Genomic DNA, 6,534 nt, shown 5'->3' with positions numbered 1-6,534 from the left:
AGTCTCTTATGGTTTGCCTCCCTCCCTCTCTGTAACTATTTTTCCCCTAACATTCCCCCCTGGTTTTCTGTTAAGCTTCTCAAGATCCACATATGAGTTTAGACATATGGTATCTTTCTCTGACTGACTTATTTCAATCAGCCTAATACTTTCCAGTTCCATCCATGTTGCTGCAAATGGCTTGATTTCCTTCTTTCCTGTTGCCAAGTAGTATTCCATTGTATGTACAAATCACATCTCCTCGATCCATTGGTTAGTTGATATTGTCCAGAGTGTTCAATACAGAGGCGACAGTTCTAGGAGGTAGTGAAGTAGGAGACGGCAAGACTCCTACCCATCACCTCACCCCTTGTGATAGGTTCATTGCATCCATGGCCTCAAGAGGTGGCCTCTGTCTCTCCACACCCCTTCCCTGTAACTTTGTAACCTCTTTCTGCTCTCATCCTGCCTTGGCCTTGACACTGGCTTTGGTCAAGAGAATAACTCGAAGGCAGAGGATTTCAAAATTGGGTGTGCATTCCTTCTTGCTCTTGACACAATGAGTTGTGTTCTTGCATCCCTGTCTCTGCCCTGAGAACATACCCAGCTAACCTGCTGGAGGGGTGAGAGACATGGAGGAGAGTTACGTCGTCGTCCTCAGTCAGCCACCTGGCCAACTTGTAGTCACGTGAGTGAGCCCAGCTAAGATCGACAGAGCTGCTCAGTCAACCCATACACTCAGGAGAAGCAAGCGAATATCATTGTTTCAAGGCATTGAGTTTCATGAGTGGTTTGCTATCAAGTGTTATTTGCAGTAATTACTAATGGATACAGTAACCAATGGATTATCAACATTTTGCATTTAATTGCAACAATTTGGAATATACAAAAAGAAGGATTTGGGACTTCATTTCCTCCTAGCTATCAGGATCTATAAATTTGTAATGCTTAAAGTTCTTTTTATAAAAATGTTTTTAATGGGGCGCCTGGGTGGCTTAGTCGGTTAAGCATCCGACTTTCGCTTAGGTCATGATCTCGCGGTTCATGGGTTCGGGCCCCGCGTCAGGCTCTGTGCTGACTGCCAGCTCGGAGCCTGGATCCTGTTTCAGTCTGTGACTCCCTCTCTCTCTGACCCTCCCCTGCTCACGCTGTCTCTCTCTCTCTCCTAGAAATAAATAAAACATTAAAAAAATGTTTTTAATGTTTATTCACTTTTGAACAATAGACTGTGAGAAGGGGAGGGGCAGAGAGAGGGAGACACATAATCCGAAGCAGGCTCCAGTCTCCAGCTGTCAGCACTGAGCCTGACATGAGATCATGAACTCCGCCGAAGTGGGACAGTTTTCCGACTGAGCTACCCAGCTGCCTCTTAAGGTACTTTCTGATAGAAGATGTGCACAAGCATTGTCTTTTTTTTTTTTTTTTACTATTTTTACATTTATTTATTTTTGAGGAACAGAGTATGACAGAGTGTGAGCGGGGGAGGGACAGAGAGAGAGGAAGACACAGAATCCGAAACAGGCTCCAGGCTCTGAGCTGTCAGCACAGAGCCCATCGCAGGGCGTGAACACACGAACGGTGAGATCATCACCTGAGCCAAATTTGGATGCTCAACCGACTGAGCCACCCAGGTGCCCCAAGCACTTTCTTTACCGACAGGGTTACATGTTGGTCTAAATTACAGCCACCTTAAGAAACCCTATATTTCTTTTTCTTTCTTTTTTGTTTCTTTTTTCTTTCATAGTTTAGAACTTACTTTTTTTTTTCAAATAGTTTATTGTCAAGTTGGTTTCCATATAACATCCAGTGCTCATCCCCACAAGTGCCCCCCTCCATGCCTATCTCCCCCCTCCCCCTCCANTTAATTTTATGATTATTATTCTAAAATCTTGTTCAGTTATGCTGCTTATATCTGTTTTGAGCAGTTCGTTAGTTGTCAGTTCTTCTTGGAATTTCTTTGGAGGAGAGATCTTTCGTTTCATCATTTTAATTAGCTTTCTGGTTTTTTTCAGTTTTAATGACTTGTTATGCTCTCTGCACCTGTGAGCGCTGCTGTATCCAAGAAGGCTCTTTGACTCTCCAGGGCCTATATTTCAGGGAGTGTTTGTTTGTTTGTTTGTTTGTTTAATGGTATCTCTTGGTCTCTCTTAATTAGACCTTGGTTATTTTATTTTCCTACTCGTAGTGATATTTGGGCCTCTCCACCATGTGTACTCTGACTTGTTTCTTGAGGTAGCCCTGGAGAAGAAAACAGACAGACAAACACACAGGGAGCAGAGGCACACAAACGCACAGACAAACCCAACTAACCTGCAAACCAAGAGGGAAAACGCAAAAGTTAAGAGAAAACATGGAGGAGGGAAGGCGAATAATAGAAAATAAAAAAATACATTAAAAGGTCAAAAAGAAGAAAGAAAAGGAAAAAAGAAGAAAACCAATGGACAAAAAATGGTTTAAAGCATATAACCAGATTTCCCAGCTACAATTAAATAGCCAGGTGTATGCAGTGCTGGTTGAAGAGCATAGATAAAGAGAGAGAAGACAGGGCGGGGATGAGGCAAAATTGGAAATAGAACGAACAGGCAGAAGGGATAAGCAGGTTTTTTCAATGAGCTATAGGGTGGAAAATGGTTGGATAGGTGAGAGAAGGATGCTGCTCTTATCCAGAGAAACTATATAGTCTAATTACTCCTTAGAGACAGAGATGACAAGGTCGGTAGGTGTAGAATTTACATCTACAGAATGGACTAAATGTGACTGTTTAAACAAGCCGGTGACCAGAGTTAATCAGGTCAGTGTTCGGGGGCGGGGGGGGGAGGAGGAGGGCAGCTCTCAAGCAGGGATGGGCGTGGTGTGATCCAATGAGTCAGGAGGGAGTTCTGCCTTGGTGGTTGTGGGGAGAAGAGTGGCTGCGCTCCAGTTCCTTCTTGAACCAAGCACTGCACCTCGCTTTTTTTGGGTGCGTAAACTCCCCAGACTGGGTGCACAGTCAAAGTGGGTTGCGCTCTTTAACCCAGGCCAGGCCTAGTTTCCAAATCCCAGTTCGCGCGCCCCACTGAAATTGCTATAGACAGAACCTTGCAAGCGATCCCCTCAGGGCAATTCCAAGGTTCTTGCCTAGCCCTGGGAGTGGAGCCAGAATCGCTGCTACCTTCTCCTCAGGGTCAGGTTGGTGAGCATGGGTGGGGGTTTGCCTGCGGGGCCCGCTGGCCCGCTGGAGGGAGAGAAACCAGGTCCCTCTGTGTCTCATCACCTGAAACATGAACTCGCAGGCAAATCTCCCTGTTTTAAGCCCTTTGCCTTCCCTCTAGAGTTCCAGCCAGCCAGGAGCGCGGAGGTACACGCGCGGCTCCCCCAGGGATCCAGCTGAGCCAGGAGTACAAAGGAGCGGTGCCCGCACGCGCAGCCCCTCCAGGAAGAGTTGGCGCCTGGGGACCTGGTGTGCAGGGATTTGGCGCGCAAGGTCCTTCTGTGCCCCGAGCAGAGGTTTTTCTGTTTCCCAGCGACAGGGACCGTGTCTTGAGCGGTTTCAGACTCTCTCTTTTTCCCCTCTCACTCCCCGCAGAGGGGGATCGCCCCCGTCCCTGGAGTCGCCGATCCCGGCCCAATTTTATTTTCCCCAGGTCGCACTCCCTTTAGAAGGCGTTCTCAGTTGATTCTGCATCCTTTTTCTCCCAGTCTCTTGGGTTCTGTAAGGTTTTCCATGGCTTCAGATCTTTTCCGTGTGAGATATGGGGGCGAGTGCAATGTATGGAGCTCCCTACTTCTCTGCCATCTTGCCCCCTCCATCTTCAGGAACCTTATATTTCTAAAGTAAGTAAAAGCTACAGCTCTCACTGGAAGAATTTTCTTACCATAAGCGTGAAGCTATATTTGGTAGTCCTTTCCCCTCTCACCTTCGTGTCTCCACCAGAGGGAGAAAAGGGACCCAAAACAAAAAAATATGGTTCTCAAATCCCATAAATATAAAATCTCAATCGTTCAAAATATTTGTTGACCATCGACCATGTGCTCTCCCCCAGAACATCAAAGTAGTTGAAAAAAGATTGAAAAACTGAAAAGTTAAGGATATTAGAACTGAAAACAGTTTAAATATTTTAATTTTGTGCAAACTGGAATTTATAAAATTTTACTTTCAGTTTTAAGGGAAGTAAACTCAATATTTTCAAATTCAAGTTCTAGGGGAAAAATTAGCTATTAAAAGTACATTAAGGTGGTGTGTATGTTGCTCAGTTGGTTGAGCATGTGACTTCGGCTCAGGTCAAGGTCTCACAGTTCATGGATTATGGAAAGAGCCCAAATGTCCATCGACTGAGGAAGGGATAAAGAAAATATAGTGTGTGTGCGTGTGTGTGTGTGTGTGTGTGAGAGAGAGAGAGAGAGAGATATGGAATATTACTCAGCCATCAAAAAGAATGAAATCTTGCCATTTGCAAAGACACAGATGGAGCTAGAATGAATTACCCTGAATGAAATGTCAACGAGAGAAAGCCAAGTACCATGGGATTTCAGTTATATGTGGAATTTAAGAAACAAAACAGATGAACATATGGGGAGGGGGGGAAGAGGAGAGAGGGAAACAAACCACAAGAGGCTCTTAGCAATAGGGAACAAACTGAGGGTTGATGGAAGGGGGCGGGTTGCCTCTGGGTACGGGACTGGTACAGGGGAGCCAATCACGTTGAAATAGAAGGCTAGCCATTTCAGCCCCACCCCCTGATTTTCAGGCAGGGCAAGGAGCTGGATGGTGAAGAGCAGCCAAGGGCCAAGGATCTAACCCACTGGGCCAGTGTGAGGAAGCCTCCTGAAGACCCTAGAGGCTGCTGGGGCTGGTGAAGCAGGTCTGGGGCAAGTGGCGGCCCAGAGAGGGCAAGGAGGCTCTGCGCCCTTCCCCTGTACTTTGCCCCATACGTCCTCTCCCTCCCGTGTTCCTGAGTGATACCTCTTCCTAACAGGTCAGCAATCTAGTAACTGAAATGGTTCTGTGAGCTGCTGTAGCACATTAATGCAACTCGAGGAGCAGATAACAACCTAGGCTTTCTAAGGGTTCTGAAAGTGGGGGGGCTTGTGGGAGCAAGCCTTTAACCTATGGTGTCTGCTGCTGTCTCTGGGAAGATGGTGTGGAAGTTGAGCTGAATTGTAGGACACCTAGTTGGTGTCAGAGCACTGACTGTAGGTGTGGGAACTCCCACCCACCCCCGCCCGCCACACAAAACTTCCCACATTGAAACTGGGTGTAGACCTTCTTACAGCTGCAACCAGATGGCCCCGTGCCCGCTTCATTAATATATGATGCCCTCCCTGACCCTCGCCTTTGTAATCTACCTGGAAGACTGTGGTGAAGTTAGCACAGGTATTCCCTGGGCGGTGGGAGACGAAGCTTCTATTCCCCCCGGGCTTCAGTCAGACTGAACTGTCCCCCTGTCTCTGTTCCAGGCCTCACTGTCCTGCTGACTCTGTCAGGATCACATGTCAGGAATTCTGGAGGTGAGCTTAGTCATTGCCCAATTCCAGGGGAAGGAAATTGGGGTCTGCAACCTGCCTCACGGAGAGGGATGGAGCCCTTTTCAGGGGAGACGACATAACTCCTGCCGCCTTCTGCCTATTGCTAGCAGCTCCCAAGCACCATTTCCCCCTTTGCATCATCACTGCACCAGGTTCCATGGTGAGCAAATTGCACACGCATCCCATTCAGTCCTGACCTTCCGGCAGAGGAGGTGCTGACACTGTCCTCACTTGACCCCAAGGGCCCTCTGGAGAAGTAGCAGGATCAAGGCCACACAGCTGGTGGATGGTGAACTCTGCCCTTTCTTTCTCAGAGCCTGTGTCCAACGAGGGCAGGAGACACTTGTGTTGTTATGCCGCGTCCTGGGTTGCGTCCCTCCAGAAGCAGACCCTGAGAAAAGGAGCTGAGAGCAAGTCATTTATCTGGGAGGTTGTTGAGGCTTTGGGGTGATAGTGGGGTTCGTGGGGTATGGAGCTGACGACCAAGAAAGAATTCTTGAAGACGTCTTTGGTGCAAAAAGATGATTTATTGAAGCACGGGGACAGGACCTGTGGGCTGGAAGAGCTGCCCTGGACCATGAGGAGACACCGGTTATATACTATGGAGTTCAGGAAGGTAAAGTCCAGGGGAAGTTTCCAGTGAGGTTTTCATATGCCAAAGAAGACTCACAGGATACTGGAAGCCTAGCTAGTGTCAGGCTAAGGTTGTGTTTCCCTGTAGCAAAGCAGTGACATTAAGACAGTAAGGAATTCCTGGAGCAATATTTTACTCTGCCTGCCTCAAGTAGTTGTCAATGGGCTGCAGGTTATAAGAAAATTTAGTTCTATCTACCATTTCCTTCTGCCTTTGTTCCCCACATCAGGATGGAAGGTGATGGAGACTTAGCTCCTGCAGGACCATGACCTCTATCAGTTAACCCTTTGTTTTCCCCCTTCCCTTTCTTCTTGGACCCCTGGAGTTCCCTAGGAATCTCACACAATATCACACCTGGGGGAGGGGTTTGCATCCTGTCCCCTGCTCATCTCCATTCTGAATGTCAACTACTTTTG

This window comes from Crocuta crocuta, unplaced genomic scaffold (assembly GCF_008692635.1).
Source record: "Crocuta crocuta isolate KB4526 unplaced genomic scaffold, BGI_CrCroc_1.0 scaffold110, whole genome shotgun sequence".
Classification (NCBI taxonomy): domain Eukaryota; kingdom Metazoa; phylum Chordata; class Mammalia; order Carnivora; family Hyaenidae; genus Crocuta; species Crocuta crocuta.
Note: the sequence above shows the minus strand (reverse complement) of the source record.